Here is a 13803-nt window from a genome sequence, read left to right as displayed (position 1 = left end):
GTCATAACTGATTTTTCTTTAGCCTCATTTAGCCCTGATAGTTGAACATTGCCGCTTTCTTGACATTTAGCACGTCATAACATATGCATTTAACGGAACACTGTCCCCTCCCCTCCCAGTGAGCTGTGGCGTCCCACAAGGAAGCATACTAGGGCCTTTACTGTTCCTAATATATGTTAACGACATGACTTCAGCTTGTGACTGCAACTTGTTCCTGTTCGCAGATGACTCAGCACTGCTGGTCTCGGACAGGAACAAACTGCAGGTTGAAAAGACCCTCAGCTCTGAACTCGGTAGAATCTGCACCTGGCTCGCTGATAACAAACTATCCTTACACCTGGGAAAAACTGAATCCATCCTCTTCGGATCAAATAGTAATCTCAGCAAGGCAGATGGCTTCTTGGTTAGAGTGGGTGACAATATTATCACACGAAAAGATCAAATTACCTACCTAGGTTCCATCCTGGAGGCCAATCTTTCCGGTGATAAGATGGCCACCAACGTAATCAAAAAAGTCAATCAAAGAACAAGATTCCTTTACAGGATCTCCTCACTGGTCAGCAAAAACACCTTGAAGACCTTAACAGGAGCCCTCGTACAAGGTTTATTTGACTATGCATCCACCTCTTGGTACCACAGCACCTCAAAGGCCCTTAAAACAAGGCTCCAGACCTCCCAAAACAAACTGGTCAGGCTCCTACTTGGCCTCACCCCCGAACCCACCTCACCCCTGCCCACTTTGACAGGCTGGGATGGCTTAGGGTCGACGACAGAGTGCAGCATCTTGCAATGGGTCTGGTCCACAAGATTCGATACACCACCAAGATACCCATGTACCTGTCTAAATACTTCCTTAATGTAAACGAAGTCCACACCCACAACACCAGAGGGAGTGCAACAAACCATGTACAACCCAGACTCGGCACAAACAAGGGACTAAATTATTTTCGTTCCTATGCCACCAAAATGTGGAACGCCCTACCAACAGTCATTAAGACATGTGAATCCCTTGACTCCTTCAAAACCGCTCTCAAAGGGCACCTACGGATGGCTGCAATTCGAAACTGGCCTCTGTAAAATCTGAATCCCCCCCCCCACCCCATTTCCCCTCACTGTATATGTATCTTTTCCCTTTTTGCTTCCTATATGATGAATTCCTGTTCTGTTCTTTAGCTACATAGAAGTGTCTATTTGTATGTCTCTAAATGTTTTGATGAATTGAACAATGTGGACCCTGTTGTAAACAAGTGTAATGCTTAATTGGGTCGTCCACTCACAGTTAACAGTCTTTGTATTGAGTTTGTGCTTAAAATGTACTGTAAATTCTACAAACTGTTAATAAATATTTCAATCAATCAATCAATATAATGCTTTAAATAAAGACTCTGCTCCACTAAGGCATGATTTGATTACCTTAACAGGCCAGAGTCTAAGCAATAATAACGAATACTCTCTTCACGTCTTGAGGAAAACCTCTTTGATTCATAATAGGCTACTTATGACTCAATTTATCTAATTATTTACTCCAATTTAAACCACTTTTCTGACAACTAGGTAATCTTCAAACAATGCAAAAAATGGAAAAGTGATTAGCACAATTAACTGACATTTAAACACAACTTTGTCTTCCCCTGTGTTACAGTTTGAAACACACAAGTTTTCCCAACATGCTTGATAATTCCATTTATATTTTGAAACTATACATTTAAAGGTTTCGACCTGATACCAGTGCTGCAGTACACTTGCTGCTGTCTTTGCGATCCGACTCTCGCACCACAGTCCACCCAAATTTAGCATGCCCCCTGACATTTAAATCACCACATTAAAAGGCCATAGTTTTCTCGATAATAACAACAAAATCTTGCATGTCGTGGCAACTAGTTAGTTAGTTGACTATTATTCGCACTAAATTTCATACGAGAAAAGAATAATTAGCTTTATTAATACCAAGACGAATTACCACTGACGCGTAAGTGAGAGGAGCGCTCTCGTCCGCCTGACACAGCCACATACATTGTTTTAATAAAGCATACCATTATTTAATCATTTCCAAGACCCTATAGGCTCTATTTCTTGAATCAACTTTTTAACTAATTTAAACTTCGACAAAACACACATCAACACATGCCTACATTATATGCTGAACACTATACATTACACACATTTTTTGAATACAGATAAAGACTGTTGAATCTCTCCATCCGTTATAAATGAACTTTTTTTTTTAGTGTCCTCTTCCATTGTCTCACCCTAGAATGAACTGAGTGACGCTCTAATCCCTTCATACGGTCGCGGTCGCACAGTCGCGCATGCGCAAACACTACCATCAAAGTTCCATAATCATGACCATCATACTGACACACGTATCAAGCATAATGTAAACCATGAAATTGGAGTCATGAAATTATTAAATAGGACAATTATGAAGTAAACATCTTTTAACACCCCACAGTTCCCATTATTTATAAATTAGCCTTTTTATACCCATACATTTTACTTGTTTTTAAACCAAACCCCAAAAGAACCGAACACTTATTATGAGGTATAAAGTACAGCAGCCTGTAAGGGTAAGGGCCGATTCATACTCCTATTTTACCGCTGTTTCGGCACTGTAGTGCCGAAATGATTTCGGCTCGTCAGACTTTAGGACGGTACCCGCCCCCCCGAACCTCAAATGACGTCAAATTGTAGGCTCTACAGCGCCGAACCGTCTTTTATTCGGCTCTAAAATAGGAATATGAATCGGCCCTAAGACTGACGTTATGACTCTCAACCATTACTATATGGCTCTGGTCTCAGCCACCGTGGTAGATATTTTGACATTCCGTTTTGTTGTTGTTTTTTTGGAATGTTGCCACTACTGTTGGAGCAGCCATAAACTACACAGGTTTATCCCGATGTTCTGGGCATCTTTGTAATGTTAGTGTTAGTAAAAAGCAGGTAAAAGAGTATAATGTTTGAGGCAGACTAACATCAGTCACTTTTCCATTCACTTAATAGAAGGAGGTGCGGGGAAACCGCAGATATGTCGTCTCCGCCTACAGGAAATACGTTGCCTGTGACCATGAGACCCGTTTCTGAATCGGTCTATTCACCTGTTTCCTAGGCTGTGTGTCGATTTCATTGGATATCATTGGTCATCAGACCAGTTTCATTGGATTTCATTGGATCAAATCGACAGGAAGTGGAACACACACAGCCTAGGAAACAGGTGAATAGGCTGGGTGCAGGATCAAAATAAAGTCATAAAGAAGAAATTTAAAATCTGCACACCAATTAAGGCTCCCAAAATATCTTTACTTTAATGGTAACATTTCGGGCCTCAGACCTTCAACTTAAGGAATGAGTAGACAATACAAGTGTGTATATATATAGTGTGACGTCCCACACCTGTGGCCCATCAACCATCAGTCCCAATCAGGTGACATTGACACAAGTGATATGTATAGGTCTCAAAGTATATCCATTGCATAAGATATAATAAACACCCATATACAAAATGCAATACATTCATATTTGTCAGGCTGATCAGGCCATCATACTGCTACCTAAGAAGCGCCTCTTGTCTACTTTAAATGCAAGTAAAAAATAGGGACAACAAAATACCTTATTTAAAAACGGGAGAGTCAGTTACAAATATGGACCAGAAACAACCAGGATGAAACCCATCGAGGAGAAGATAAAGTGTAGATCACATGACCGTGGATGTCCATGGAAATGAGAACAAGTCCATGTTCATCTATGGGCATGTAAAGCACAGAGACTCAAATACATTTATATAAATATATATCTCTATACCCCCAAACACAGGATGCCAATTACAGAAAAGGTCTGATATCATAGTCTTCATTTAGATCTTTTGGAGCAAAAGTGTGCAATGTGTGTATCCAAAAAAGCTCACGTTTTAACAGGATGTTATTGATGTCGCCCCCTCTACGTGGGGGTTTGTTCAATTCAATCCCTGTATATCTGAGTGTGGAGACATTATAACCCGCTTTACAGAAATGTACAGCTACAGGGCTAGTGATAACGTTGCGGATGGTGCTCTGGTGTTCGGATATGCATGTTTTTAAAGGTCTTGATGTTTTGCCGATATAGGCAAGACCACACGGATGTACTGTAATTGCACACGCAAAACAAGTCATTCAGCCACCCACCCCTTTTTCCTGGAAGCAGACAAGTCAAGCGTTCTCTGAATGTCTTTCGTTGTCGCACATTCACAACAGAGAATTTTCAATAAATCATTCAAAAACTGCATTCTCCCATAGAGAATCTTATCAACTACATTGATTTGACTTGAAGAGTTAAAGCATGATGAAATTTGGGACATTTTGCCTTATATTGGTTGTCTATGGTGTGGTAGACAAAAATGCCATGGCCATAACTTTTTTCCGCAATGTTTCCGGCAGAGCAGGCCTCTTATATTCTGTGGACCTTAATGACCAAGTGAATAGAAAAAAACACAAATAAAAAGTACGGCATGACATCACAGGTCCTGTCCAATTTTGGGTGATATATATATATATATATATATATATATACAGTATATATATATAGCTCCCCCGGCTATAATGCTTTGAATGGGTATCTGTCGTGAGTGACTGTGTAACGCTGTGTGGTCGTCGAACGATCATCTAACAGCCCCGGGCCCCTGGAGTCAGGGTGTCGGTGTGAAACGACACCCCCCTCCACCCCGGTAGTTCCGCCCCTGCAGGCTACTACAATGATTAAGCCTGTAACCCTGCATCAGTCAGACATACTGCTACTACAATGATTAAGCCTGTAACCCTGCATCAGTCAGACATACTGCTACTACAATGATTAAGCCTGTAACCCTGCATCAGTCAGACATACTGCTACTACAATGATTAAGCCTGTAACCCTGCATCAGACATAGGCCTACTGCAATGATTAAGCCTGTAACCCTGCATCAGACATAGGCCTACTGCTACTGCAATGATTAAGCCTGTAACCCTGCATCAGACATACTACTGCTACTGCAATGATTAAGCCTGTAACCCTGCATCAGACATACTGCTACTACAATTGTAACCCTGCATCAGACATAATGGTACAACAATGCTGCCGCAAAGGAAATAATGAAAATAGCCGATCTGCAAGTGTGGAGCTGCTATTTTCACTTGGAACAATCATTCATTTATCGGAAACCGTGTTCAAAGCGATTTAAATAATTGTGATTATTATTCATTGACATCTCCCCAGCCCTGACGCCATGGGAACGTCCAGATGGTTCAGTGCGGTCATGCTCCTGGGCTCTGCCTCCATGGTCCTCCTGATCATCTTTTACCTGGACGACCTCGTTGTCGAGCCCCTCCAAGCTCCACGCCACGCCCACAAGCTCCACGATAGCTCTCAAAGTCACTCTTTTAGTACGTAAACATCACCAAAACTCATGTGGTTTTATTTTTTCATAAAAATGTTAACTTCCTGTTGATTTGTCCATTTTATTAGGAAGAAAATCTTTTTTTCTGAAAAAATAAAACCACATGAGCTTTGTTGATGCTCTATAATCTATATTGTCTGTATCAACTTTGTTTGTGTTTGTTTACGTGCTAAAAGAGTGACTTTGAGAGCCGTTTTAACGTACAATTTAAGGTCAATGAGGGGCATATTTTGAATTATCAAATTCTAATCACTGGAACCTTTTATTTTAAATTTCTTGTCCACATTTGGAGTTACATCATGGCAAGGTAACTACACAACCCAAACCTAAATAATAATAATAAAAAGTGGTCTTACACTTTAACCACTTTGAACCCTTTTGGGCATGGCAAAAAACGGTCCAAATGTTGTCAAAACTAATCAGGGAAAATATTATATAGACACGCTCACGTGTTCTGAGCTTGTTGATCGGTTATTTTCACCTTCAACTCTGTCATATTATGCTGAAGTAATATATAATTTATACAAAACAGTGACGATTGAGTAAAGTTTCATGGACGGCTTCAGAGTTGAATTGTTAGAGATAAACCTTCCTGAACTGTACTGAACGGACAGGAGCAGAGGCGGCTTCTGCTTCAGGAGATGTGCAGTAGTGATAACTTCACGTTCCCTGAGAAGAAACGCTCCTTCGATGACATCCCTGACAAGGAACTGGACCATCTTATAGTGAATGACGAACACGGCATCATCTACTGTGCTGTTCCCAAGGTACATGTACTTTGGCAATTTGGTCATTAATTAAAGGAGTATTCCATGCTAGAAGGCTTTTTCTTACCTTTATTTGTAGTTGTTACGTCCAGGTGTTATTTTGTGCAAAAGTGCATTATTGGCTATTTCCCCTACAATAAGCCCACAATGAATTGAATTGAATTGCATTGCATTGAATGGGGCACTGGGGTGTTGTGCTAATTCACTTATTTCCATCGCTCAAAAAAAAAGTATTTCGATGGAAATGAGCGAATTAGCACAAAAACCCAACCCCCATTGAGGACTTGTATTTAGAAATAGCCAATAATGCACTTTTGCACAAAATAACACCTGGACCTCTTTGGTGGGGACGTAACAACTACAAATAAAGGGAAGGAGGGCAGAATCCATTTGTACGGGCCGGCCGATGCATTGCGTCGGCCGGTCGTTTGATAATGTCGGCCGGTCGGGCAAAATCCGTTTGTACCGGCCGGCCAGACAAGGGTCGGCCGGTCATTTGATATGTCGGCCGGTCTGTGGATATGTCGGCCGGTCCGTGGATATGTCGGCCGGTCCGTGGATATGTCGGCTGGTCCGTGGATATGTCGGCCGGTCCGTCAATATGTCGGCCGGTCGTTTGATATGTCGGCCGGTCGTTTGATATGTCGGCCGGTCGTTTGATATGTCGGCCGGTCTATGGATATGTCGGCCATTCGGCCATTTCTCAACTGTTTTGGATGGGGGTGGGCTCGTTGGAATCGTGTCGCCCCCCCGGGGGCGTCTTTGGGGGTCTCAAGGTTCGGAGACCCCCAGGGACCCCCAAATGGTAACTCTGTCATTTCTCTACCGTTTTGGACGGGGGTGGGCTCATTTGAATCATGTCGCCCCCCTGGGTTCGTCTTTGGGGGTCTCAAGGTTCGGGGACCCCCAGGACCCCCAAATGGTAACTCTGTCATTTCTCTACCGTTTTGGACGGGGGTGGGCTCATTTGAATCATGTCGCCCCCCTGGGTGCGTCTTTGGGGGTCTCAAGGTTCGGGGACCCCCAGGGACCCCCAAATGGTAACTCTGTCATTCCTCTACCGTTTTGGACGGGGGTGGGCTCATTTGAATCGTGTCGCCCCCCCGGGGGTGTCTTTGGGGTCTCAATGTTCGGGGACCCCCAGGGACCCCCCCCTCATGGTAACTATCAATTCTCAACCGTTTTGGACAGGGGTTGGATGGAATCGTGTTGCTTCTCTGGGCGCATTATCGGGGTTTAGGAGGTTCGGGGACCCCCACATGGTAACTCTTGACATTTTCATGATATATCTTTATTTATTGGAGGGAGACAGAGAGAACCATTTATATTGATCTGCATATTCTTCTTACTATAGCTCTCTCTCTCACACATACTTTTCAGATATCACTTGATATGGACATTTAACCAAGCTATTTCCCTCTGACAAGGCTCGCTATGTCTCAAAATAAATATGTTGACAAAATACTGACTAGGTTTAACATGCAGGACTGCAAGCCAAGAGCGATACTTTGTGAGGCAAAGCTGAACTACACTGACAACAGTGAGCTATTGAGTGATGTCAGGAAATACAGGGAAGTTGTCGGCAGTCTAATCTATTTTACTACATGTACCAGGCCTATATTACCAGGCCAGATCTGAGTTTTGTAGTGGGAAAACTTTCACAATATTTTTCTGAACCAACAGAAGAACAGTGGACCACAGTAAAACATGTGCTGAGATATCTGAAGGCAACCAGTGACAAACCCTTATGCTACAGGTAGTGTGAGAAACTATAGGATTGTTAGCATATAGTGATGCAAACTGGGTATCCCTAGAACGGCTCTTGTTGTTTCATACAATTCAATTAAATTCAAAGGGCTTTATTGGCATGAGAAAACATACGTTTACATTGCCAAAGCAGAAAGAACAATACAACAATACAGCAATACAATCAAAACAAAAATGATGTACTTTGAAGGTCAGAATCTTCAATAGATAGAACTTCTATGTACCAAGATCACTCGATGCAGGTATAGTGCAGGAATATACACAATGATTAGTCTTTAGGGTGGTTGTGTTCCATTTGATATCCTTCTCCTATCACAGCAACTCACAAATATTGCTGCTTTGTTTGCACATTGTTGTACTTCGCCCAGCAGATATGGGAGTTTTTTGTCATTGGTCATGTTTTCAAAATCTCCGTGTGTGGTTGTAATCTGTGGGAAGTATGTGTCTCTGATGTCTTGGTACAATGGACAGATGGTTAGGAAGTGTAGCTCGGTTTCCACTTCATTTTGTGTGCAGTGGGTGCATAGTCTGTCTTCTCTCGGGATACAGGTCTGCCTATGACGGCCTTTCTCGATCACGAGACTGTGCTCACTGAGTCTGTACCTAGTAAAGAGTTTTCTTTGTTTTGGGTCGGTCACGGTGCTCAGGTATTCTGTGTATTCTCTGTTTAGGGCCAGATAGCATTCTAGTTTACTCTGCTTTTGTGTTGCTTCTTTCCAGTGTGTCAGATAGTTTTCCTTTTGCTGATTTATAATTTGGTTTAGTCCAATGGGTTTTCTATCTCGTGGCTCTGTTTGTGTTTGTGCCCGGAGTTCAAGGGCCAGCTGTCTGAGGGTGAGGGGGCATCTCTCTAGTTTCACCGTGTGTGAGTGCCTTGTTATGGAGTGCATCTAGGTCACTTTCTTTTAGGTGGTTGTAGAACTTAAGTGCTCTCTTTTTTATTTTGATTATGAGTGGGTATCGTCCTAATTCTGCCCTGCATGCATTATTTGGTGTTTTTCGCTGGGTACGGAGAATGGATTTGCAGAATTCTGTGTGTAGGGTCTCGGTTTGGTGTTTATCCCATTTTTCAGGGTCATGGTTTGCTAATGGTCCCCAGATCTCGCAACCATAGAGGGAAATTGTACAGTATGTACAGTATTTCATTGTCATTTTGTAATGTTGCCTGTGATTTGTGCTGATGTCATAACTATAGGTTTACCTTGCTACTACGTTTTGTTCTGCAATAGCGATCTTTGTGTTTATTTGTTTAGTGTTTTATGATGATGCATTATAATGATACTTTTCCCCTTTACTTAAAGCACAAATGGAAAAACCATTTATAGTGAGTTGTAATGCATTATAAGATAATAATTAATACATTATCAATTCAAATGTATTTCAATTATTAATGTGTTTCAATAAGACATGGAAAAATAACCATTCATTCATTTTAGTTATAAGCCAAGAACCACAAATAAAACGACCAGACATGCTTGAGAATTTTAATTGATTGCTTCAGATTGACAAATCACTGTTCAAATCAATCAAATAATTAAAGCTATGAGATTAGTTACAATACAAATTAGGATAGAATGGAAATGGAAAAAGTCTTTGTGAAGCAACCCAGACTAATCAAACACTTTTCTCCAAACCAAAATCACCTCACAATGAATTGGGACCCGTCTACATCATGATGACATTGTTTCCGACTGTTGATGGTTGTTTCAATTGACAGGTGGACATATTGACTGGAATAACAAATCACTGTCCCATGTTGTCTGTCATGGCTTTGTGAAAAGTCCAGGCTACATTTCAGAGCAAACAAGTTTATCCTAGCCCGAAATTAAATCCTCACACTTGAGGTCACGACAACCACACTTTTCAATGAAAGTGTAAGAGTACATCTCTGTCGTGCCATCATCACATTTCAACTCTACTTCCTTTGTGCTGGTGGCCATCTCCTGACAACAGGTGCATTTGTGCATTAAGCCATTTGTCTTTGATGAATACCTTTAGAAAGAGGAGAACAGTGTTAGTGGCAATGGTTAGCGTTAGTGGTAGAGTTGCTGGAAATGAAGCCGTTAATCAACAAATACAAATATTGGACTTCAATTACTAAGATAATATGGATTGTAGAAAGTACCTTCTTAATGAAATAAATAACAAATACATAACTGTGTTCTGCAACAAACATGCTTTTAGGAGCATATGCGTACACACACATAAAAGCAAGTAAAAGCACAAAAAAATTCTGACTGCTCACTCAAATGTATAACCTGCTCTGACTAGTGTATATAATGGAAAAATAAGTGCTGTTAAGTTATGTGTTTGTGCATATGCTCATTTTTGTCATGCAGGGATCATCAGGAGAGATGCTTTGCACCAGATTTAGTTACTAGGGGATATCTATCAGCAGTCTGTTTACATCAATTCAAATGTATTCTATGAAGGAAGGACAGACTGAGGAGTATTCTGAATGGGCAGTTCAATTGGGGATTTCCTTCTCTGTCAAGACTTCAAACTACTATCGCATTTTGTAGACATGGTTTCATTTGTTGGCATATTTTGCAAAGGGGAAAATGCAGACAATGTTGTCTTGAGAATAATTTCAAATAATGTATGTATTTGGTGATAGCCTAAATCCCTCCCATGAAACCCCAATCCCAAATCTTATAGAATAGATGGAAATCTTACATTGAGTATGTTGGACAGCTACCACCGCAGGATGTCATTTCAACTGGAACTGTTGATCTGCATTTAACAATTTGAGTTTCAGGACCAACTGGTACAGTTGTGGTTTCAGTGGAAGCGCTGAACCGACCTGTAGGTTCAGTGACAGCTTGTGTGCCTTTGAAACCAATGAGCGGCCTTGTGACAGTGACAGCTCCAGTGTTTTCGGATCCGACAGACTGAGTTGTAGGTACAGGGACAGTTTTAATTCCTTCGGGACCAACGGGCTCAGCTGTAGTTACAGCAGCAGTTTTAGCTCCTTTGGGACCTATGGTCTGAGCTGTCTGTAAAACTACAGGGACAGTTTTAGTTCCTTCTGGACCGATGGGCTCAGATGTAGTTACAGCGGCAGTTTTAGTTCCTTCGGGACCTACGGACTGAGCTGTCGGTACAGGGACAGTTTTAGTTCCTCCGGGACCGATGGGCTGACCAGGAGTTACAGCGGCAGTTTTAGTTCCTTCGGGACCGATGGGCTGACCTGTAGTTACAGTTTTAGTTCCTTCGGGACCTACGGACTGAGTTGTCGGTACAGAGACAGTTTTAGTTCCTCCAGGACCGATGGGCTCAAGTGTAGTTACAGCAGCAGTTTTAGTTCCTTCGGGACCTACGGACTGAGTTGTCGGTACAGGGACAGTTTTAGTGCCTCCGGGACCAATGGGCTGACCTGGAGTTACAGCGGCAGTTTTAGTTCCTTCGGGACCTACGGACTGAGCAGTTGGTATAGGGACAGTTTTAGTTCCTTCGGGACCGATGGGCTCAGCTGTAGTTACAGCAGCAGTTTTAGTTCCTTCGGGACCTACGGACTGAGTTGTCGGTACAGGGACAGTTTTAGTTCCTCCGGGACCGATGGGCTGACCTGGAGTTACAGCGGCAGTTTTAGTTCCTTCGGGACCTACGGACTGAGTTGTCGGTACAGGGACAGTTTTAGTTCCTTCTGGACCGATGGGCTCAGCTGAAGTTACAGCGGCAGTTTTAGTTCCTTCGGGACCTACGGACTGAGCTGTCGGTACAGAGACAGTTTTAGTTCCTTCAGGACCGATGGGCTCAGCTGTAGTTACAGCGGCAGTTTTAGTTCCTCCGGGACCTATGGACTGACCTGGAGTTACAGCGGCAGTTTTAGTTCCTTCGGGACCTACGGACTGAGCTGTCGGTACAGAGACCGTTTTAGTTCCTTCAGGACCAATGGGCTCAGCTGTTGTTACAGCGGCAGTTTTAGTTCCTTCGGGACCTACGGACTGAGCTGTCGGTACAGGGACAGTTTTAGTTCCTTCGGGACCGATACCCCGAGTTGTAGGTACAGCGACAGTTGTAGTTTCTTTGGAACCGATGAACTGACTTGTAGGAACAGTGACAGTTTGAGTTTCACTGGAACCGCTGGGTCGACTTGTAGGCCGTCCCTTTTTAACCTCCAGGATGGTTGTTTCGTTCTTATGTACACAGTCTTCACGCTTGGTACCTGGTTTGCACATACAAGGTAATATTTATCAAAGAGAAAGAATACAATAACTGATAACAGTCTCTTACATTTACAAGTCTATGCATACACATTACAAAGCCACAGTTATTAGAAACATAAGACATTTTAGAAAATGTTAAATGATGTTACTGTAGTAGCCTACTATAAATGAATGGAAACACCAGTTAAAAATAGGATAACAAATGTTAATGAATTCTTACATGTTTTGCAACAGCCTTTCTTGTCCAATTTTTCTGTGCCCTGTAATACAAATTTTATACAAATTGAAATCATCAGATAAAACGCCATGGTTACTGACTACAGCTTCTTACTACTACAAGTAATGGAGACTAACGTCACGTTTCACTTCAATCTTGCAGATGAAAGATCAATGTTCCTGAAAAGCCTGAGCGTTCACAAATACAAAATGTATGTATTAGAAAATGTTATGAAGCTAGTATCCAGATATAGGCTACTCACTGGAAGGCAGTTGCTGGGATCATATTCAGCACATTCAGTTTTGAGTTCAAGGACTGTGAGTTGGTCTGCGACGCATTCATACTTTGTACAGTTGTCGTTTGGTGAAGACCAGGTTTGTGAAGGCTGTGAGAGGATGCAATTAATTACATTTTAAAAGACATGATATGGTTTGATGGAACATAAAACACATTTCCAACAACAACCCATTGGAAACTAGTAAAACTAAGTGTTTTCAAATGGTTTTCTATGAACTCACCTCAATAACATAAGATGTGTTGTCTGGTAGAAGAACAGTGCAGCTGTTCTTTTTACACGTTCCACAACATTGTCCTGTCACATTTTCATACTTGAAGCCCTGTTTGAAACACAGCACGTTATATTTTAGGGATCAACAATCAATTAAATTATTAAGAAGATGAATATTATGCCTTTTAATAGAGCACCGAAGTCTGACGTCACTTTCAGTAGAGGGCGTCAGTCCCCAGGTTCATGTATTTTTTTAGTTGCATTATAATCACCATAGAGGAATTTTAGATCGCTTCATATAAGAACTATGTTTGAAAAATAAACCAACCACCCCGGCCTTACAGGGGAGTGGCTGTGTGTCGTTAATGATGTTCATTAACATTTGATACAGCCAGTTTCTGGAGAAAATGGAATTAATGTGGCCGCAAAAGCCTTGAAACTACATATGAAGGCAATGTCGCTGCTAAAATACGTCACGCCCAGCTATCAACACATTGCGTTCCTGAGATTCCTCTTTGACACAAGCTCAGCTGGTGGTGACTCAACTCGTACTAACCATGAGACATTAAAACATTAAAACATTAAATATCAATAAAATAAAAATAAACGTAATTAACATTCAGTTTATGTTGTGCGACAGGCAGATGCAGCCACCCGTCTACCCGGAAATGTAGTCTCTGGGTTATTTGACTCGTTTCTAACGCTTATTTTGTTACTCGCTGGGTATATTTGTACATTTCCACCTTCAGTCGATGCTTCATATCCATATGAGTGAAAAGGCCGGGGTGATCGGTTTATTTTTCAAACGCAGTTCTTATATGAAGAGATCTAAAATCCCCCTATGGGGATTATAATGCAAATAAAAAATACATGAACCTGGGGACTGACGCCCTCTACTGACAGTGACGTCAGGACTTCGGTGCTCTATACTTAATATATCTGTTGTATCTCCTGACAGCATTCAGTACATG

Source organism: Protomyctophum parallelum (genome assembly GCF_964188405.1).
Source record: "Protomyctophum parallelum genome assembly, chromosome: 9".
In the NCBI taxonomy this organism is placed as follows: Eukaryota; Metazoa; Chordata; class Actinopteri; order Myctophiformes; family Myctophidae; genus Protomyctophum; species Protomyctophum parallelum.
Note: the sequence above shows the minus strand (reverse complement) of the source record.